The 24,195-nt window shown below is 43.3% G+C and overlaps 1 pseudogene across 1 annotated transcript in view; it reads right to left on the bottom strand.

The window, feature by feature from the left end:
* The window catches only part of LOC311140311 (patatin-like phospholipase domain-containing protein 2), a 65,235-nt pseudogene that overhangs the window by 8,262 nt on the left and 32,778 nt on the right, over positions 1-24,195 (bottom strand). The gene's annotated exons all lie outside the window — the stretch shown is intronic.

Here is a 24,195-nt window from a genome sequence, read left to right as displayed (position 1 = left end):
AGGCTGTAACGTAACAAAATGGGGAAATGGGTAAGGGGTCTGAATACTTTCCGGATGCACTGTATTTTGAAAGCTGAAATGTTTTGGATTATAATAAATACTGCTTTGATGTCATACAAGCTAGCTAAACAGCTGTGAGTCCAAATGTGCACTTCACAATTCTATATCATAAAACACATGTCATATAGTCCAACGTTTATGATCACTATGTTTGATGTACAGTTACAAGATGACATGGCGTCATACCCTGGGTTATTCTGAACAGAATGAGCCTGTGTTTGTCTACAGTGAAGAAAATTTGCCACGGCACATGCCTCTGAATGCACTCATGACTAATTTCTATGCGCACCAAAATTACTGTTTCCCCGAATTGCATTGTGAAAGCCTACAACTAATATCATATTTTATAGCTAGTCATGTTGCCAATAGAACAAGCTGACCCAGATTGCGATTTATAATGGACCGTTTTTGGATTGTGTAAACAACAACAGTGTGACGGTGGGGATGCAGGGTTGTGTTCCAAACAAAACAACTACAAGTGAGCTTGCTCTAGTTCCTCGACTGCACAGCTAAAAAAGTACCTTATAGTTTAAGACTTGTTGAGTCATGAAAGCACATTGAAATTACTTAGGAAATATGCACACTTTGGAGAGGTGTGTGGCCACTTGGAGACACCAATTAGTCTTCTCACTCAAACCCTTGTCATGTTTTTGTCTTATGTTCCAACTACCCCACATTTCCCAGGAATATCCTTATCATGTTACTGAATGTATCCAGAGTATAACATTTCATCATCAACAAATGCGGTGTAAAGTACAGTAAATGTAAAATGCACATAAAATCAACAGTTTGGATTCACCTTTGTGTCAGGTGAACTGTTGTTTCCTCAACATTGGTCTAATAATTTTCACATAATCTCCAAACTGTTCACTTTCAATTGCTACCATGGTTATGCATATGCATTTCAAATTTCTTCTATAAGAAACATTTCAATTTATCCCCTTCCATATAGGCCAATTCCCACAAGTGTTAATGGTTAATTGCCGAAAATGCTGTTATCGAGGTAATTTCCTTAATAGGTGACATCAGAGGTAAAGATGTGGGAGAAGTGATAGACGAGTTTCCCACTAGTAATTACCAGTTGGAGGGCCGTTGAAGTGGATTTTCTCCCAGCCATATGTGTTAAATTCCCACTTCACACTTAGTTACGAATGCAGTATAAGGCCTTTGAGGGTAGAAGGGATTGGGGTCACCCAATTTTACCTGTTAAGGAGTGTAGGCTAGCCTACTCCTTTAACGTCCAAGGACCTTGAGCCTCAAATGTTATGTTCAGAGGTAAACTGGCTCTGGCAGCCAAAACAGCCAAATACTCCAACTAAACGTGAATCGGTTCTCAATTGCGATAAGGGTCTAGAATCATAAAGCCTTCTACTTTCATAACACAACAAAAATAATTGTACAAATGCAAAATATACTTACTGTACACTGTTATAAAGAGACATTTCAAAAAATGTAAACTTCATCATCTCCAGCATCACCTCTTCCGTAAACAAGCCGTAACATGGAAATAGAGCCGTGTGGGGGTAAGAAGGATGTGGTGGTCTGGAAGGGAGATACAAAAGGGAAACATTAGGAACACATTAACATAAAGGTGCTTGACATGTCAAAGTAGTGTCAGGTGACTAAAGGAAATGTGTCACGATCGTCGGGAACAGAGGACCAATGCGCAGCGTTAGTTGCGAACATATTTTATTTAATAGAGTAATCACCCGAACAAAACAACAAACGATACGTGCAGTCCTACGATACAAACCGAAAGGAACAAGATCCCACAAACACTGTGGGAAAACTGGCTGCTTAAGTATGGCTCCCAATCAGAGACAACAAGCAACAGCTGATACACGTTGCCTCTGATTGAGAGCCACACCGGCCAACATAGAAATACAACACTAGAACGGACACAACGAGCACAAAACATAAAGAACACTCACACCCTGGCTCAACATACAAGCGTCCCCAGAGCCAGGGCGTGACAGTACCCCCCCCCAAAGGCGCGGACTCCGACCGCGCCAACAGAACACCACAGGGGAGGGACCGGGTGGGCACTCCGCCTTGGCGGCGGATCCGGCTCTGGGCATGATCCCCACTCCCTCTCTAACCCCCCACAGTACCCCTGGTCCGGTCTGGCCCTGCTGGCCGGAGCTGGACTGAACACTGGTGGAGCGGATTGCTCTAGCTCTGACGTGAAGCAGCTGACCGGTACCGGACCAGGCACCGGTGGAACAGGCACGGGCTGTGCCGGACTGACGACGCACACCACTGGCTTGGTGTGGGGAGCAGGAACAGGCCGAGCCGGGCTGGCGAAGCACACCACTGACTTGGTGCGGAGAGCAGGAATGGACCAGGCCGGGCTGGCGACGCGCACCATAGGCTTGGTGCGGGGAGCAGGAACAGGCCGAACCGGGCTGGCGACGCGCACTATAGGCTTGGTGCGGGGAGCAGGAACAGGCCGGGCCGGGCTGGCGACGCGCACCATAGGCTTGGTGCGGGGAGCAGGAACAGGCCGGGCCGGGCTGGCGACGCGCACCATAGGCTTGGTGCGGGGAGCAGGAACAGGCCGGGCCGGGCTGGCGACGCGCACCATAGGCTTGGTGCGGGGAGCAGGAACAGGCCGGGCCGGGCTGGCGACGCGCGCCATAGGCTTGGTGCGGGGAGCAGGAACAGGCCGGGCCGGGCTGGCGACGCGCGCCATAGGCTTGGTGCGGGGAGCAGGAACAGGCCGGGCCGGGCTGGCGACGCGCACCATAGGCTTGGTGCGGGGAGCAGGAACAGGCCGGACCGGGCTGGCGACGCGCACCACAGGCTCGATGCGGGGAGCAGGAACAGGCCGGGCCGGGCTGGCGACGCGCACCACAGGCTCGATGCGAGGAACAGGAACAGGCCGGACCGTACTGGGGACACACACCACTGGCCCTACGCGGGGATCAGGAACGGGCCGGACCGGACTGGTAACACACCCCAGTACCTCTCGCCGTGCCTCTACACTTTCCTTCCCCTTTAATACCAGTGGCCCCCGTAACCTGGCGGCCTCCTCTGCCAACCCGCTGGACCGCTCTATCGCGGCCTCCTGCTGCCCCGACGTCCACGTCGTGAGCCCCCCCCCCTAAAAAATGTCTGGGTGTCTCTCCTCCCCGTGGACCAGGCCTCCCTAGTTCTCGCCAGACTCTCACCCCACTGCTCCAAAGTCCAACCACTCTGCTCTTCACTTGGCTTGGCCCAGTCGAGACTCTTAATCCACTGCTCCATAGTCCAACCTCTCTGCTCTTCACTTGGCTGGGCCCAGTCGAGACTCCTACTCAACTGATCCCAGGTCCATCCTCTCTCCTCTTCACGCTGCTTGGTCCTGTCTTGGTGGGATCTTCTGTCACGATCGTCGGGAACAGAGGACCAATGCGCAGCGTTAGTTGCGAACATATTTTATTTAATAGAGTAATCACCCAAACAAAACAACAAACGATACGTGCAGTCCTACGATACAAACCGAAAGGAACAAGATCCCACAAACACTGTGGGAAAACTGGCTGCTTAAGTATGGCTCCCAATCAGAGACAACAAGCTGATACACGTTGCCTCTGATTGAGAGCCACACCGGCCAACATAGAAATACAACACTAGAACGGACACAACGAGCACAAAACATAAAGAACACTCACACCCTGGCTCAACATACAAGCGTCCCCAGAGCCAGGGCGTGACAAAATGGACATATAACATCTATAAACTTAGGAGGCTGCCAGGTCTAAACATAACTAGAACAGACCATTAGCATAACATTAGCATACATTGAGGGCATAGATATATAACATGATTAACACCTACATCTACAAGACTATATAATAATATAAAGGCACTTACATCATCATATCATGCACAAAGGATTGATATGCTGCTTATATGGGGAAACAGGAGTGAAAAATGCAGAGGAGAGGGGATTCAGGAGTGGAGGGAAGGAGCGTGAACATTTGGAGTCCTGTAGGAGTGCACCCCTTCACAACAACTACTCAATTACATTTTAGTCATTTAGCAGACGCTTTTATCCAGAGCGATTAGGGACAGATTTTTTACCTAGTTGTCTCGGGGATTCAACCCAGCGACCTTTCGGTTACTGGCACAACGCTCTTAACCGCTAGGCTACCACTAGAAACATTAAATACATTTTGGCTATATCGCCCAGCCCTACACACAACTCGTCACTCTAATAATAATAATACTTGGGTTTTATGTAGCATTTTTCATGGACCCAAAGATGATCTTATTAGACTCTATATTGTAAGCTTTGTACATCGTGTCCCCAGTGCAAGCTCAAAACATGATGTCCCTAAAGACAGTATTAGACATGGTTATGGCAGACAGCCATTCATTTTGTGGGACATTATGTGGCCTGTCATTACTTCACAAGCCTCGATCACATGAAGCCAATTCCAGTGAAGCAAACTGCTGGATTATCTTGAAATTCCTATTTTATTTGAGTGTGGTCAGTGCCACTGGGCTCTGTTCTGAGACTTGGTTTCCAGTAAGACGTCATGACTACTGAGAGACATTATTGTTAATTGTAATGTGTGGGATACATGGATTCTGTGGGACTTGCTGATTCTGTGGAATTTGATGTGGTGTATCATTGCCTCTGGAGCTTAGACGCACAATAACCATCATTGAGTCTGAGTCAATTGTACAGGCTGTCTAGTATCTTATCTCTACTTCACATAAACAGTGTTTGTTTCCCTGTAAGAGAGGGTTCATGGAAGCCACATAGATCATTTGGGGCCTGAGGTTGGCATAGCTGTGAAATCTCTTGTCCTACGCTACTGTAGGGCAAGTCTCTGTCACAGACAGTAGGAGATGCTAAAGGCTGACATGTCACACATTGAGAAAGACAAGATTTGGAAAGGGATATACAGTTTGGTAAATGTTTCCTAAACATAGCAGTATACTGATTTAGTTTGGGATGTGAATATTTCCCTCATTGGTGTCATTTTACATTTTGACTAACGACTAACCATTTACCCTTTCCTCTTGATTCTCTCTACCTCCTCTCCCCCTCCCTCCTCTCACCATCTCTCCCCCCACTCTCCCCCTCCCTCCATCTCTCCCCCCACCTCCCCCCTCTCTCTCCCAGGTACCAGTCTCCTTCAGGAGGTGGTGTATCTGGTGAGTCAGGGGGCGGACCCAGGTGAGATTGGTCTGATGAACATTGATGAGCAGCTTCCTGTTCTGGAGTACCCTCAGCCTGGGCTAGAGATCATACAGGTAGGCCTACAGCACATAGTATTACTACTGTTCTGGAGTACCCTCAGTCTGGTCTAGAGATCATACAGGTAGGCCTACAGCACTGAGTATTACTACTGTTCTGGAGTACCCTCAGTCTGGTCTAGAGATCATACAGGTAGGCCTACAGCACTGAGTATTACTACTGTTCTGGAGTACCCTCAGTTTGGTCTAGAGATCATACAGGTAGGCCTACAGCACAGAGTATTACTACTGTTCTGGAGTACCCTCAGTCTGGTCTAGAGATCATACAGGTAGGCCTACAACACTGAGTATTACTACTGTTCTGGAGTACCCTCAGTCCCGTCTAGAGATCATACAGGTAGGCCTACAGCACTGAGTATTACTACTGTTCTGGAGTACCCTCAGTCTGGTCTAGAGATCATACATGCCTACAGCACTGAGTATTACTACTTCCTGATCCTGAATGATTTATTCACTCATATGCTGTAGAGCTGATTCAGCCTACTTAAGAACATAAGAAATACCTTTTTTTACAGCCTTGTTTCAGCTGGTTTTTACCTGGTATTGCATGTAGTAACAAGTACCTTGTAGCTTGTTATGCTACTTTTTTCAAAGAAATATGTTACATCTTTCAAAGAAAATAAAAAACCTTAGTAGCAGACTAGAATAAATGACAATCATCCCATTTTCCCAAGGGAGCAAAGACAGCAAGATCCTTGTTGTATTATACAATATGTGTAATGTATTACCAGTAACAAACATTAGTTAATTATATTAGAAATATGCTAGCTGGCTAAGATTTGTCATGAACCCCTTTTCATTGAACCTCAACATCTTCATCCAGATGTCTACAAAATTGATGATATGTCTCCTTAAGCCCCCCGTAAGCAATGGCAAAAAATAATATATTCTAACGTTCATAAAATATTTTGGTAATGTGTATTAGACAATTATTGTGTTTTATCCTGTGATCAAGTAGATACTCTCACAGGAACGTATTTAAAGAGTGCCAAATGCTTGGATTTATCTCAAGTAAAATAATCGCAAGATTACAATAACAATGCTAGACTTTGATGTTGGGGAAAAGTTGGGCTGAAGGGGCCAGTAGAAGATGATTAGATAAATATTAGAATATTATATGCAGGCAGCACTGTAGGCAAACACGAGATCTTAGAATGTCATGTGTAATCTGAAACCTACAGTAATCTTGCTCTGTAAACAACTTTATTTAATCAACATGTAATACTGTTATGTAATAAACATGTTGGATTCCGTTTTTATTTTATTTTTTATAGACATCTTGCTGTTGCGCCAGATAGCACATCTCAGGTCTCCGGTCACAAGGAGTACACTTCCCCAAACATGCTCACTAACATGCAGCAACCCTTTTCTCTTCTCATACTATGACTTTATACATCAAAACATCCCAAAGGCTTAAAGCCTAACCAGAGGAGGCTGGTGGCAGGAGCTATAGGAGGATGGGCTCATTGTAATGTCTGGAATGGAATCAATGGAATGGTATCAAACAAATGGAAACCACATGTTTGACTCCATTCCATTAATTCCATTCCAGCCATTACAATAAGCCCGTCCTCCTCCACTTAAACTTAATCACAGTAAAGCAATTATTTACAATCTATCAGTATATATAAGCAGCCAATATATAGCATAGCATTTGTAGACTAGCACAGGAAAGCAGCACCACAGATGAAAGGAGAACCTAGTGATCAAACCTGAGTTAGTAAGTAGTCTATCATTGGTAGAGCGTCTCCTCTTGCTCCCTCAGACAGTCAAACAAACGGGTGAGATTTAGATTTTTTCATGACTGAAAAGCGAGCGTTACAGGCGACTCCACTTTCTGCAGCAGTTGAGGGGAGGCACGTGTGTGTGTATATCAAACTTTACCATCCCCACCTCCTCCCTCTCAAACAGCACCAGATCCTCCAGGTACTTACACACCACCTGAGAGACACACACACACACAGGCATAAATACACACATGTGCATGCACGTATACACACACACACACTTTTCAACCAATAGGCCTAGTCAACACAATACAGTGGGGAAAAAAAGTATTTAGTCAGCCACCAATTGTGCAAGTTCTCCCACTTAAAAAGATGAGAGAGGCCTGTAATTTTCATCATAGGTACACGTCAACTATGACAGACAAAATGAGAAAAACAAATGCAGAAAATCACATTGTAGGATTTTTAATGAATTTATTTGCAAATTATGGTGGAAAATAAGTATTTGGTCAATAACAAAAGTTTCTCAATACGTTGTTATATACCCTTTGTTGGTAATGACACAGGTCAAACGTTTTCTGTAAGTCTTCACAAGGTTTTCACACACTGTTGCTGGTATTTTGGCCTATTCTTCCATGCAGATCTCCTCTAGAGCAGTGATGTTTTGGGGCTGTCGCTGGGCAACACGGACTTTCAACTCCCTCCAAAGATTTTCTATGGGGTTGAGATCTGGAGACTGGCTAGGCCACTCCAGGACCTTGAAATGCTTCTTACGAAGCCACTCCTTCGTTGCCCGGGCGGTGTGTTTGGGATCATTGTCATGCTGAAAGACCCAGCCACGTTTCATCTTCAATGCCCTTGCTGGTGGAAGGAGGTTTTCACTCAAAATCTCACGATACGTGGACCCATTCATTCTTTCCTTTACACCAGGGGTGTCAAACGTACGGCCCGCGGGCCGGATCAGGCCCGCAAACGGGTTTAATCCGGCCCGCGAGATGATTAAAAAAATAAAAAAAACAAACTGCTGTTCCAATTGCGTCCACTGGATGGCGCAATAGCAATTCTGTTAAGCAAGCAAACTGTTTATACCGGGGCAGAGCAAGTAGGTCAAGCACGTGCAGCCAATGAGCTACTTTGTTTTGCCCGCGATATTTATTACGGCTTCTACTTTTAACATTATGTGCTTTGGCACCCTCATTGCCCCAATATGTCTCTGTCAAAAAAGAGAAAAGTGGATGCAGAGTGCAGAGTGTTCCAAGAAAAATGGTCATCCTATTTATTCACGGAATTGAATGGGAAAGCTGTATGTTTGGTGTGTTCAGAGCATGTTGCAGTGCTGAAAGAATATAACCTTCGTCGCCACTATGTGAGTCTTCATGCCGACAAATATGACAACTTTCAAGGACAGCGGAGATGAGAGAAGGTGAATGAACTGTTGGCGGGTCTGAAGAAACAGCAGTCTGTGTTTACTCACAGCCGAGACATCAGTGACGCTGCAGTGAAAGCTAGCTACCTCATTGCTAATGAAATCGCAGTGGCTTCAAAACCATTTAGTGAGGGTGAATTTGTAAAAACATGCATGATGAAGGCAGCGGAGATTGTGTGCCCTGAAAAGCGGCAGGCTTTTGCAAATATCAGCCTGACAAGAAACACAGTTGCAGACAGGATTTCCGATCTTTCAGTGGATTTGGACAGCCAGTTGAAGCAAAAAGTAAAGTCATTTATTGCGTTTTCGGTTGCAATTGATGAAAGCACGGACATTACAGATGTTGCACAACTGGCCTTTTTCATCCGCGGAGTTGATGACACATTGACCGTCACCGAGGAGTTCGTGGAGTTGGTGCCGATGACAGATACAACGACAGCAGCTGATATTTTTACCGCACTCGTCGGCGCGCTGGACAGGGTCGGAGTGGACTGGTCCTGCGCTGTCAGCCTGGTGCGCCCTCAATGATCGGGAAAAAAGCAGGCGTTGTGACAAAGTTCAGAGAGAAAGTGCAATCTGCAAATGGAGGACGTGATTTTTTGACTTTTCACTGTATTTTGCACCAGGAGGCTTTGTGTTGCAAGTCATTAAAGATGGATAACGTCATGAAGGTGGTCATCCAAACTGTTAATTTAATCCGATCCAGAAGCCTGAATCACCGTCAGTTTGACAGCCTTCTCAGAGAGAAAGACCACATCTATGGCCTGCCATACCACACTGAGGTAAGATGGTTAAGCCGAGGTGCTGTGCTGAGGCGTTTCTTTGATTTACGAGAAGAAATTGAACAGTTCATGGAAGAAAAGGGCAAACCAGTGTTAGAATTTCATTCCGCAGAATGGATGCAGGACCTTGCATTTATGGTGGATGTTACAGAGCACCTGAATAACTTGAACAAACAGCTGCAAGGGCGCAACAAAGTTGTCACGCAGTATTATGACAGCATACGATCTTTCAAGTTGAAGCTGTCATTGTGGGAGACGCAACTTGCCGGTGGTGATGCAGCTCACTTCCCCTGTCGGAAAAATGTGTGCGCGACCCAACATGTGGCAGACATGAAGCGGTTCAAAGATAAAATAACGGGACTGTTACGGGAGTTTGAGCAACGCTTTCAGATTTATGTTTATGTTTTTATGCTATTGTTTTTAATTGATTTTATTTGTATATTTAACCTATTCTTGACTCTGTGGTTCTTGCACTTGTTTGGGGAACAGGATTTCATTATTTTTATCTACATTTCTGCCTGAGAAATGACACCCTGATATAGTTCTGTGATCTGTGAAACAGTTCTGTTAATCACTGAGGCATTGTGTGTTTGTGTGTTCTTTTTCTTTAGAATTTTCAAATAAACTTGACGTGTTTTATGATTAATAGTGATGTTGTGCTTGTACTATTTTGGACACACTGTCCTCAGGCTCCAGCTTTATGTTGTATGTTGATCGTATTAAAACAAAGAAAACAATCTGAAGTTGTTGTTTTTAAGTTATATATACCATGATTTTTCCGGTCCGGCCCACTTGGGAATAGATTTTCCTCCATGTGGCCCCTGAGCTAAAATGAGTTTGACACCCCTGCTACATGGCCCCATTCATTCTTTCCTTTACACGGATCAGTCGTCCTGGTCCCTTTGCAGAAAAACAGCCCCAAAGCATGATGTTTCCACCCCCATGCTTCACAGTAGGTATGGTGTTCTTTGGATGCAACTCAGCATTCTTTGTCCTCCAAACACGACAAGTTGAGTTTTTACCAAAAAGTTATATTTTGGTTTCATCTGACCATATGACATTCTCCCAATCCTCTTCTGGATCATACAAATGCACTCTAGCAAACTTCAGACGGGCCTGGACATGTACTGGCTTAAGCAGGGGGACACGTCTGGCACTGCAGGATTTGAGTCCCTGGCAGCGTAGTGTGTTACTGATGGTAGGCTTTGTTACTTTGGTCCCAGCTCTCTGCAGGTCATTCACTAGGTCCCCCCGTGTGGTTCTGGGATTTTTGCTCACCGTTCTTGTGATCATTTTGACCCCACGGGGTGAGATCTTGCGTGGAGCCCCAGATCGAGGGAGATTATCAGTGGTCTTGTATGTCTTCCATTTCCTAATAATTGCTCCCACAGTTGATTTCTTCAAACCAAGCTGCTTACCTATTGCAGATTCAGTCTTCCCAGCCTGGTGCAGGTCTACAATTTTGTTTCTGGTGTCCTTTGACAGCTATTTGGTCTTGGCCATAGTGAAGTTTGGAGTGTGACTTTTTGAGGTTGTGGACAGGTGTCTTTTATACTGATAACAAGTTCAAACAGGTGCCATTAATACAGGTAACGAGTGGAGGACAGAGGAGCCTCTTAAAGAAGAAGTTACAGGTCTGTGAGAGCCAGAAATCTTGCTTGTTTGTAGGTGACCAAATACTTATTTTCCACCATAATTTGCAAATAAATTCATTAAAAATCCTACAATGTGATTTTCTGGATTTTTCTTTCTCAATTTGGCTGTCATAGTTGACGTGTACCTATGATGAAAATTACAGCCTCTCTCATCTTTTTAAGTGGGAGAACTTGCACAATTGGTGGCTGACTAAATACTGTACTTATTATATCAAGCTATATCTAACTGCTGTGTCCATAGTGTTCATGTCCTAATGTGATGTTTTGACTAGATGTGTATGGGCTTTATGGTGCTCTCTCTGAGTCTGTTGCCTTTGGTTGACACCACAGTGTCTAAGGCCACGGTTCACCTCACCAGAGCAGATCTTAGTTGCGCAATTTTACATCTAACTGTTTGGTGCAGTATTTCTCAAGTAAAAAAATGTGCACGAAAGAGTTGTCTATTGTTGAATGACAACAAACACTTCATTGAAGAATCCCTACTGTTGACCAAAGACCAAACTTCGGGTTTCTTTCAAAGAAAGTATTGTGCGCACGAACAGCCAAAACAATCCTTGCTTAAGACCAAAACTAACAAAACCTAACAGTCATTCACACAACCAGGCCAGTGTTTCCTCCATGCACACCCAATTGGGTGATAAGTTGGATAAAAAAGCTACTAAAACCCCCATTTAGTTATTATATATGGAGTTCCATGTGGTGATTGCCTCCGGTCAATAAAACCCAGACACTAACTTTGATAATTTTTTCTAAAAGGACAGGCCACATGATGTTGCTGCAAGGGGCTAAAATACTTAGTCCTGAATCTCTTCTGATTAACTAGCTGAGGTTTGTTTGAGTATGTTTGTGTGTGTGTGTGTCTGTGTGTCTCTCTGTGTGTGTGTGTGTGTACGCAAGTTTGTTTGTATGAATGCATGTGACTAGGAGTGTGTGTGTTAGCTTTTGTGTGTGTGTGTGTGTCATGTTCATGCATGTGCATGTGTGAATGTGACCGATCGACTGTGTGTATGTGACAGTGTCTGTTGATGGGTATTAACCACTATAGTCTGGTGGATGTATATGTTTCACCATCTGTACTTCTATACCTGTTGGTTTGTAACGTGAGTGGCAATGGTGAAACAGCTTCCCCCTCTGTTCCAAATTGAATAGAGGGAAGGTCATTGTCAGGTTAAAGACTTCAGTCATTAGAACATCTTGTCCAAGAGAGCATCTAGTTAATGATCAGTCATTAGAACATCTTGTCCAAGAGAGCATCTAGTTAATGATCAGTCATTAGAACATCTTGTCCAAGAGAGCATCTGGTTAATGACCAGTCATTAGAACATCTTGTCCAAGAGAGCATCTGGTTAATGACCAGTCATTAGAACATCTTGTCCAAGAGAGCATCTGGTTAATGATCAGTCATTAGAACATCTTGTCCAAGAGAGCATCTGGTTAATGTTCAGTCATTAGAACATCTTGTCCAAGAGAGCGTCTGGTTAATAACCAGTCATTAGAACATTGTGTCCAAGAGAGCATCTGGTTAATGATCAGTCATTAGAACATCTTTATCTGGTGTACATAACACATTTAGTTTCCTTCTGTCATTGAGATTTATTATGATTACTATTGCATGGATTCCATAGGTTGAGGAGACTCCCCTCTCTCTAATGTATATCAAGTGGTGATTGAAATCCATGTGTGTTAAAGCTTGTATGCTACTCGTATACAACTCTTCACGGCTGGTCATTTATAAAATCTTGAATTGGAGTGTTTGTCGTTTTGTTCTCAGTATTCATCAAGACTCAGAGCCCTACACTCTGAATATGTGTGTGTGTATATATATGCACACGCTCATGAGTGTCTATACCTCCCTCCTGCAGGTCTGTGAGAGGCCAGAGCACAGTGTAGGCCAGCTGGCCCTGTGTGTAGAAGAAGGGGGCCATGCAACAGGTAGGCTGGTCAGAGTGCTGCATCTGGGAGCCAAACTCATCCATGATGTAGCAGATGGCATTTCTTCCTTCGCTGACTGGACATACACACAGGAGGTTAGAGAGAGAGAGAAAAAAGTGTGTATTTATTAGGGATCCCCATTAGCTGTTGCCAAAGCAGCAGCTACTCTTCCTGGGGTCCAAACACATTAAGGCACTTACATCACACATAAAACAAAAGATACAGTACATCATATAACATTATTACACCACTACATATCTACAATACAAAATGTATAATACCACCATACAACAATATTACAATGTACTTGTGTTGAGTGCGTATGCTAGCGTTTGTTTGTGTATGCGTGTGTCTGTACCTGTGTGTGTGTCTCTTCACAGTCCCCGCTGTTCCATAAAATGTATTTTTATCAGTTTTTTCAAATCTGATTCTACTGCTTGCATCAGTTACCTGATGTGGAATAGAGTTCCATGTAGTTATGGCTCTATGTAGTACTGTGCGCCTCCCATAGTCTGTTCTGGACTTGGGGATTGTGAAGAGACCTCTGGTGGCATGTCTTGTGGGGTATGCATGGGTGTCCGAGCTGTGTGCTAGTAGTTTAAACAAACAGCTCGGTGCATTCAGCTTGTCAACACTTCTTACAAAAACAAGTAGTGATGAAATCAATCTCTCCTCCACTTTGAGCCATGTGAGATTGACATGCATATCATTTAATGTCAGCTCCCCGTGTACATTTAAGGGCCAGCCGTGCTGCCCTCCTCTGAGCCAATTGTAATTTTCCTAAGTCCCTATTTGTGGCACCTGACCATACGACTGAACAGTAGTCCAGGTGCGACAAAACGAGTGCCTGTAGGACCTGCCTTGTTGATAGTGTTGTTAAGAAGGCAGAGCAGTGCTTTATTATGGACTGATTTATCCCCATTTTAGCTACTGTTGTATCAATATGTTTTGACCATGACAGTTTACAATCCAGGGTTACTCCGAGCAGTTTAGTCACCTCAACTTGCTCAATTTCCACATTATTCATTTCAAGATTTAGTTTAGGGTTTAGTGAATGATTTGTCCCAAATACAATGCTTTTAGTTCTTGAAATATTTAGGACTAACTTATTCCTAGCCACCCATTCTGAAACTAACTGCAGCTCTTTGTTAAGTGTTGAGGTAATTTCAGTCGCTGTAGTACAGTGAGGGAAAAAAGTATTTGATCCCCTGCTGATTTTGTACGTTTGCCCACTGACAAAGACATGATCAGTCTATAATTTTAATGGTAGGTTTATTTGAACAGTGAGAGAAAGAATAACAAGAACAAAATCCAGAAAAACGCATGTCAAAAATGTTATAAATTGATTTGCATTTTAATGAGGGAAATAAGTATTTGACCCCTCTGCAAAACATGACTTAGTACTTGGTGGCAAAACACTTGTTGGCAATCACAGAGGTCAGACGTTTCTTGTAGTTGGCCACCAGGTTTGCACACATCTCAGGAGGGATTTTGTCCCACACCTCTTTGCAGATCTTCTCCAAGTCATTACGTTTTCGAGGCTGATGTTTGGCAACTCAAACCTTCAGCTCCCTCCACAGATTTTCTATGGGATTAAGGTCTGGAAACTGGCTAGGCCACTCCAGGACCTTAATGTGCCTCTTCTTGAGCCACTCCTTTGTTGCCTTGGCCGTGTGTTTTGGGTCATTGTCATGCTGGAATACCCATCCACGACCCATTTTCAATGCCCTGGCTGAGGGAAGGAGGTTCTCACCCAAGATTTGACGGTACATGGCCGCGTCCATCGTCCCTTTGATGCAGTGAAGTTGTCCAGTCCCCTTAGCAGAAAAACACCCCCAAAGCATAATGTTTCCACCTCCATGTTTGACGGTGGGGATGGTGTTCTTGTGTCATAGGCAGCATTCCTCCTCCTCCAAACACGGTGAGTTGAGTTGATGCCAAAGAGCTCCATTTCGGTCTCATCTGACCACAACACTTTCACCCAGTTCTCCTCTGAATCATTCAGATATTCATTGGCAAACTTCAGACGGGCATGTATATGTGCTTTCTTGAGCAGGGGGACCTTGCGGGCGCTGCAGGATTTCAGTCCTTCACGGCGTAGTGTGTTACCAATTGTTTTCTTGGTGACTATGGTCCCAGCTGCCTTGAGATCATTTACAAGATCCTCCCCTGTAGTTCTGGGCTGATACCTCACTGTTCTCATGAACATTACAACTCCACGAGGTGAGATTGCAACTCCAGGCCGAGGGAGATTGACAGTTATTTTGTGTTTCTTCCATTTGCGAATAATCGCACCAACTGTTGTCACCTTCTCACCAAGCTGCTTGGCAATGGTCTTGTAGCCCATTCCAGCCTTGTGTAGGTCTACAATCTTGTCCCTGACATCCTTGGAGAACTCTTTGGTCTTGGCCATGGTGGAGAGTTTGGAATCTGATTGATTGATTGCTTCTGTGGACAGGTGTCTTTTATACAGGTAATAAACTGAGATTAGGAGCTCCTAATCTCAGCTTGTTACCTGTATAAAAGACACCTGGGAGCCAGAAATCTTTCTGATTGAGAGGGGGTCAAATACTTATTTCCCTCATTAAAATGCAAATCAATTTAAAACATTTTTGACATGCGTTTTTCTGGATTTTTGTTGTTGTTATTCTGTCTCTCACTGTTCAAATAAACCTACCATTAAAATTATAGACTGATAATTTATTTGTCAGTGGGCAAACGTACAAAATCAGCAGGGGATCAAATACTTTTTTCCCTCACTGTATAATGTTGAGTCATCCGCATACATAGACACACTGGCTTTACTCAAAGCCAGTGGCATGTCGTTAGTAAAGATTGAAAAATGTAAGGCTGCCCTGGGGAATTCCTGATTCTACCTGGATTATGTTGGAGAGAACACCCCCTGTGTTCTCTTAGACAGGTAACTATTTATCCACAATATAGCAGGGGGTGTAAAGCCATAACACATACAGTTGAAGTCGGAGGTTTACGTACACTTAGGTTGGAGTCATTAAAACTCGTTTTTCAACCACTCCACACATTTCTTGTTAACAAACTATAGTTTTGGCAAGTCGGTTAGGACATCTACTTTGTGCATGACACAAGTAATTTATCCAACAATTGTTTACAGACCAATTATTTCACTTATAATTCCCTGTATCACAATTCCATTGGGTCAGAAGTTTACATACACTAAGTTGACTGTGCCTTTAAACAGCTTGGAAAATTCTAGAAAATGATGGCATGGCTTTAGAAGCTTCTGATTGATTGGCTAATTGACATAATTTGAGTCAATTGGAGGTGTACCTGTGGATGTATTTCAAGGCCTACCTTCAAACTCAGTGCCTCTTTGCTTGACATGATGGGAAAATCAAAAGAAATCAGCCTGGTCTGGTTCATCCTTGGGAGCAATTTCCAAATGCCTGAAGGTACCACGTTCATCTGTGCAAACAATAGTACGCAAGTATAAACACCATGGGACCACGCAGCTGTCATACCGCTCAGGAAGGAGACGCATTCTGTCTTCTAGAGATGAATGTACTTTGGTGTGAAATGTGCAAATCAATCCCAGAACAACAGCAAAGGACCTTGTGAAGATGCTGAAGGAAACAGGTACAAAAGTATCTATATCCACAGTAAAACGAGTCCTATATCGACATAACCTGAAAGGCCGCTCAGCAATGAAAAAGCCACTGCTCCAAAACCGCCATAAAAAAGCAAGACTACGGTTTGCAACTGCACATGGGGACAAAAATCGTACTTTTTGGAGAAATGTCCTCTGATCTGATGAAACAAAAATAGAACTGTTTGGCCATAATAACCATCGTTATGTTTGGAGGAAAAAGGGTAAGGCTTGCAAGCCGAAGAGCCCCATCCCAACCGTGAAGCACGGGGGTGGCAGCATCATGCTGTGGGGGTACTTTGCTGCAGGAGGGACTTGTGCACTTCACAAAATAGATGGCATCATGAGGAAGAAAAATAATGTGGATATATTGAAGCAACATCTCAAGACATCAGTCAGGAAGTTAAAGCTTGGTCGCAAATGGGTCTTCCAAATGGACAATGACCCCAAGCATACTTCCAAAGTTGTGGAAAAATGGCTTAAGGACAACAAAGTAAAGTTATTGGAGTGGCCATCACAAAGCCCTGACCTCAATCCTATAGAAAATGTGTTGGCAGAACTGAAAAGGCGTGTGCGAGCAAGGAGGCCTTCAAACCTGACTCAGTTACACCAGCTCTGTCAGGAGGAATGGGCCAAAATTCACCCAACTTATTGTGGGAAGCTTGTGGAAGGCTACCTGAAACGTTTGACCTAAGTTAAACAATTTAAAGGCAATGATACCAAATACTAATTGAGTGTATGTAAACTTCTGACCCACTGGGAATGTGATGAAATAAATAAAAGCTGAAATAAATAATTCTCTCTACTATTATTCTGACATTTCACATTCTTAAAATAAAGTGGTGATCCTAACTAACGTAAGACAGGGAATATTTACTAGGATTAAATGTCAGGAATTGCGAAAAACTGAGTTTAAATGTATTTGGCTAAGGTGTATGTAAACTTCCGACTTCAACTGTACGTTTTTCCAGCAGCAGACTAAGATCCATATTGTAAAAAGCCGCACTGAAGTCTAACAAAACAGCCCCCACAATGTTTTTATTATAATTTTCTCTCAGCCAATCATCAGTCATTTGTGTAAGTGCTGTGCTTGTTGAATGTCCTTCCCTATAAGCGTGCTGAAAGTCTTGTCAGTTTGTTTAATGTAAAATAGCATTGTATCTGGTCAAACACAATTTCTTCCAAAAGTTTACGAAGGGTTGGTAACAGGCTGATTGGTCAGCTATTTGAGCCAGTAAAGGGGGCTTTACTATCCTCCAGGCCTGAGGGCACACACTTTCTAGTAGGCTTAAATTGAAGCTATAGCAAATAGGAGTGGCAGTATCGAATGCTATTATCCTCAGTCATTTTCCATTCAAGTTATCAGACCCCGGTGGCTTGTCATTGTTGATAGACAACAATAATTTGTGTGTGAGAGAAAGAGCGAGAGAGAGAGTGAATGTACTCATACTCCCTGGGCCAGCTGGTAGGTCTGGTTGTACTTCCACATTCGTTCCAGCGCCAGCTCCACAACGTCTGGGTCAGGGGCCTCTCCGTGGAAGTCAACCCCCATGAGGGAATCGATCCTGGGCAGGAGGCCGGGGATCTGCTCCAGCTGTTGCCTGGAGCTCTCCACACAGTACGTCCATGCATGGTCAACCAGGAAGATACTGGAGGATGGAGGAATTATAGGATATGAGGTAAAAAGAGATAAAGGACAGGGAGTAGAAGAGGAAGAGGAAGTGATTAGGAGGCAGTACAGACAAAGAATGGAAGAGATGTAGAGAGGTAAAATGCCAGTATGTCTCTTGGATGTGTAAGAACATTCGTAAGTGTAAAAAAGTGTACCCACTTCATACAATACTTGCCATAGTTTTACACCTAGGCCTACTTATAAAAACATATTCTGTGCTTTTGAAATACTCAACTGCATATCTCTCTATGAAGAAGTGAGGCGTAGGTCACGTGTGTTGGTGACTTGTATGAGAGCCAACAGGTGGTTATCTATCATGACTATAGCGCCCTCACCTGGTGGGCTCTAAGGCTTGCAAGCCAGTCCCCCTTGTCACAATCACTTTTTGTACAATTCTACACCAGGATTAACTTTCTCTCTTGATCTCCTTCTTTATCTTCCTGTTGTACCTGCAATGATGCCGAACACATCCCCTGCATCGTACACATAGATCCGAAAAGCAAGGGCAGATCAAGGTAGGCTAGCCAGATAATAAGAACAACATGACCATAAAACCCAATTGAATACAACTGCATGCACAGAACGATAACTTAGAAATTTCGTTAAACCAACTGTAAAGCATGCAAACCATTCAGAGAGGCATTTGATCTGATACTGAGCCGTAGCAAATATTATCTAGCCATAGCCATAAGGCTGCCAACCTCATTGATAAATGTATAGTTCAAGCTCGTCCAATACTGCGGTGGGATTCTTGAGGACTGGAGTGCAAAGAGAGGATGGTACTGAAATGTTCATCCTAGCCATTCATAACGTTTGTGTTTGATTCACTGAGGTACACAGCCTGAAGTAGGGGTGCTGCAGCACCACCCTGAAAAATCGGAATAAAAAAATGTAATACTAAAAATATATCTTCTTCTACTACTTCTATAAGCTGGCAAACAAACTGAAAGGGTGCACACTGCCACCTAGAGTGTGTTGTTTGAACAGGTATAAAGCCAATGTTTCCTTAAATATAATTAATTGGCTGATCCCTCTTGGTGACCTGGATGGAATTATGTGATCATTCCTTAACCCATAGGCAATCCCACCCAGTTGCCTATTTCAAATGGGGAAAGTCTTCAATGGCGCTGACCATGCTGAAACAGGCTTTTGGGCACCAGAGTCCTCTATCTATCTCTATGGAATTAACAGAGGCTGAATCCCAAATCACCCCCTTCACCTCGCCCCTCGCCATTTGCACAAATTTCCCAAAACTGAGGGAATGAAAATTATCGAGGGTGTAGGCAGGGGCTAATGAGCCCCTCCGGTGATTCATGGGTAACTGCATACATGGAGTGTGTCGGAAAGTGGGCGTGTCAACGGAAGTGGGAGGATCTGAAAGCGAATCAGCTAATCGAGTCGATTGTTAACAACTGTAGCATTTTAGCTAACCCTAAACCCTTTCCTAACCTTAATCTCATTCTCCTAACCTGCCACATGAATTATCCTAACCTGCTACCTTAATTATCCTAACCTGCTACATTCATTCTCCTAACCTGCTATGTTAATTATCCTAACCTGCTACATTAGTTCTCTTAACCTGCTATGTAAATATTAAGCTGACCCGCAGTGCACCTGACTATGGCCGGTCTAACCAATAATGGAGCGCTGATGTTACGCCCATCGCTGTTGAATGATCCACCCACTTCTTTTGGAACGCCCACTTTCAGACACACTCCATGTATGCAGTTACCCATGACTCACCGGAGGGGCTCTTTAGCCCCTACATCCTTGATAATTTTCCCTCACATTTGAGTCAAGGGTAACTGCATACATGGAGTGTGTCTGAAAGTGTGCGTGTCAACAGAAGTGGGAAGATCAGCAGAAGTGGGTGTAGGGAAAGGGAATCAGCTAACAGGGCAGATTTGTTGCCACTCAAGATGTTTTGCATGGCTGATTGGGCTGCACAACGAGTCAATTGTTGACAACTGTAGCATTTTAGCAAACCCTTTTCCTAACCTTAACCTCATTTTCCTAACCTGCCACGTTAATTATCCTAACCTGCTACGTTAATTATCCTAAACTGCTACGTTAGTTCTTTTAACCTGCTATGTAAACCTTAAGATGACCTGCGGTGCACCTGAATATGGCCGGTCTAACCAATAATGGAGCGCTGATGTTACACCCATCACTGTTGATCCACCCACTGATGTTACCAGTGGCGACCCGTCATTCAGGGCAGTTGGGGCAGAGTTTTGAGCCCCACCTGTTTAGCAAAAAAAATAGTATTATTAATTTTTTTGCCTGTTTTGCATGTTATTTTGGCATTAATACGTCTCACATATCAGTTTGCAAACAATGTAAAAAAAAAAAGATCTTTGAGTTAATAAAGCCGCATACAAACATGGTCTCTTTTTTGCTTTCTTGAGTAAGGCAGCTCCAAAATGCAGGTGTTTCAGCCTAGCTCAGTGCTTTCTGTGGTGGTGGGGCAGCCAGCGGAAAATACGGAGCGTAGGGGTTGGTAATGTTCTCTAGTTGCACCGTGATTGGCTCAGTGTTCTGTCACTCATGGGGACACTACGTCATTGCAAAATCTACGGGGAGAGCTCGAAAATTCAAGCCCCTTGGGTGCTGCCACAGATTTACATTAGAAGTGCCCATCCAAGAAGGCTCAAGGTTATTGGCCACAGATAACATGATGTCAAATCACGTTATATCTACCATAGCTTTGATTGGACTGATCATGTCAACATTATACTTTCAAAATCTTAGCTAGCAAGCTAGACAAGCAGTCATCATCATGAATCAAGTCGACAATCTACTGGCAAATCTTTTTCAATCCTTGTCATATGAAGATAAATTATAGATAAAACGTATCGGTGCTCATCGGCCATTGGACATAAACATTACACAACAAGTTGGAAATCGCAAATTCAACAATGAGGAATCAGTGGCTAACTGCAAGCTTTGCAAAGCAATCACTAGCCTGCTATTCAGTGGAGAGGGTGTGTGGTCCGGGTTTAAGGGTCTCTTTACCAAGCTTAAAAGGATAAACATTCACTCGCAACACACCATGGGCCAGAAAAGGTTTAATACATTGGCCATGCTGTCAATCCAGCATGACTTCTGCCGCATTCAAAACAACTGGAAACTCGGGACTGGGAAATCTCAGACTTCAGTGAGCTCAAGACAGCTGGGAACTCTGAAAAAAACTAGCTCCGACTGGGAAAATAAGTTTTGAACGGTCATCCAACTCCGAATTCCAAGTCAGGAACTCGGGCCTCTTTCTAGAAGATCACTGGCGTCATGATTCAACCTTGTTTTTTTCAGAGTTCCCAGTTGTCTTGAAAGCACCATAAATCCAGAGAATGCTAGACTTTGATGACAAAGTTTGATGACAAATTTTGCCCACAAGAAGGATCGCCACACCACCTTCCTGTTCAAGTGAGCACAGCACAACAAGGTGAGTCCAAAAATGTCTTGTATGGTGCTGCATAAATTATGTAATTTGCCAGGGAGATATGTATACTGTAGCTAAGAAAGTAATACTAAGTGTATGTTGTGTAGTAAGCTGTTAGTAGCACATGTGCCTCACCCTAATAATTTGTTCTGACTTGATGATGCACATGTAGCCTATAGCCTGTTTTAGAGAAATGTAATCATCGAATATTGTAAGAGCTTTCATTGTCTGCTTATATGCCCCCTTTATTTATCCTGAAGTTCTGACTTGGTGTACAGGGAGAATAGTGTAAGAATGGCCCATGTTCTGAATTCTGTCGCTGTGCATTTCAAAAGTGCTGAACAAATAGTTATATTGACTACATCCGTCCTAGCTCGCTCATTAATGTCTTAATCAAAATTACGGATTGCCTCTTATTGGCTCATCGTTCCCTTATGCCATAGCTTGTACATCTCAATTGTAAGTAGAAACCACATTTGTTTAAGCAAGTCAGCCATATCAGCTATGTTTTAAAAAAGGCAGTAAATGAGGCTGAATTAACTGTTTCTCTGCCAGACAAGGCTCCGCTGATAGCCAGGTGTACCGGTGGTAAGGATTCACTTAATGGTGCTGAAAAGAAAGCTCTGCTGTTGGGACAGCTTTGTGTAGGCCCTAACAGTTTGTGGGCACCTTTTGTCACCTATTTAGTGCAATTAATGTATTGTTTAGTGTTGTGTTGTGTAGTTGCTTTGCTGTCATGCATCTAAACATTTTTTTGTTTTGTTTGCCCCACCAAGATTTACATGCTAAAATCGCCACTGGATGTTACACCCATCTCTGTTAATCCACCCACTTTTGTTTGCAACGCCCACTTTCAGACACTCCAAGTATGCAGTTACCCATACTTGGAGTCTCCGGTAGGCACTTTGACTGAGCCAGCAACGCTGCCGGCTTCATGGCAAAGAGGAATTCCATACACCCCGTTATTTTTGAGTTTGCGCAATTTCACACTAAAGAATGGAGCGGCGTGCCAAATTATATGACTCGTGCATTTGTTTATGTCTGATGTCGAAACTTGACACATGTAAAAGATGAAATACCTCCCAAATTAAATGTTTAACTATTACTGAGATTTATATTTTGTAAAACGACAGAGGGTATTTGTTCATTTGAATTTCATGCTTGTTTTATTATTTCAAAGTGGAACATGAATTGCATTATTCAAGTCACGAGTGTGTCCCGAAGTTAATGGGTTTATTGATCCCCTCGAGACTCTCTGGAAGTCACCCTTGGTGTTTCGTCAGCAACACATGACAAAGAGGGGCCCCCGAGTGAGTTGGTAGGGGTGAGGCGGTAGTTTGGGATTCACTGAGAGACAGGACCAACTGGGGTGTATTCATTACGTTTATGCAAAACGTTTCTGTTGTTCTATTTTGCATCAGAAACCATTTACTCCAAACGGAAAACATTTTGCAACAAAAACGAGAGTTTCAATTGGACAAATTCAGGTAGGTCCCTCCCTACTGAAAGAGTATACCATACTTCAAGTGCACTTTTAGTTTTATTTGTATTATTATTTTTGAAATCGGCATCATTGAGAAGGGCTCATAAGCAAGCATTTCTTGGTAAAGTCTACACCAGTTGTATTCGGCGCATGTGACAAATACAATTTTATGCTACACTCAGAAAAAAAGGTGCTATCTAGAACCTAAAAGGGTTATTCAGCTATCCCCATAGGAGAACACTTTGGAGAACCCTTTTTGGTTCTAGGTAGAACCCTGGACCCAAAAAGGTTTCTACCTGGAACCAAAAAGGGTTCTCCTATGGGGACAGCTGAAGAACCCTTTTGAAACCCTTTTTTCTAAGAGTGTAGTGACATATTATTAATTAACTTCTGCTGTACTTCATACTATTTGCTAATAGCCCTCTGTGTCGCTACTACCAATACATTGTAAGTGTGTAGAATACATCTCAAATTATGTCTTACAATCAGGCTACACTTAGTAAACTGTGGGGTCATTTTAGCATGTAGAAGTACACTTAGTACACTTTGGGCTACCCTGGGTAAGTTAAGCCACCTACACGTTTCTGTACTGAATTAAATATTACCACTTTTTAAAACCATGTCTATCTTTATTTCTCAATAGACTTTAACATTTTAACACAGCCTTAACACCTAACAAACACCTTGTACTTTTTAAAACACTTTTAACATAGGCCAGGCCCTGTTGTTGCCTCATATCCCAGAGATAATGCCTTGCATTACGCCTGGGAAGAAAATGCTTACATTTGCTCAACTTGCCATTGGCTCAACTATTGGCTCAACTTACCCCATGGTCGTTGGCTCAACTTACCCCAAGGCAAACATCTTGACTATATTAGCCCACACAGCTACAAAGATGCACATTCATGCTAGGTTTAGGATCTCATATTGAAGGTTATTGAGACCCCAACTGATGTATAGAACAATCTTTAAATGATCTACGTACTTTGGTTTAGATACAAGCATCATGAAACCTCGAACACCAATTAATTTGACTTGGTGAAAATATTTTTTAACTTGCTTATCACTCTTTCCATGTGGATTCTTCCTTCAGACTCCATGAAATGATGGCGTCTTCTGAAATATTTTGTCAAATAATTAATATTGT

This window comes from Coregonus lavaretus, assembly GCF_964263955.1.
Source record: "Coregonus lavaretus genome assembly, chromosome: 13".
NCBI classification, from domain to species: Eukaryota; Metazoa; Chordata; class Actinopteri; order Salmoniformes; family Salmonidae; genus Coregonus; species Coregonus lavaretus.
The sequence above is the reverse complement of the archived record's forward strand: the minus strand, read 5'-3'. Positions and strand labels throughout refer to the sequence as shown.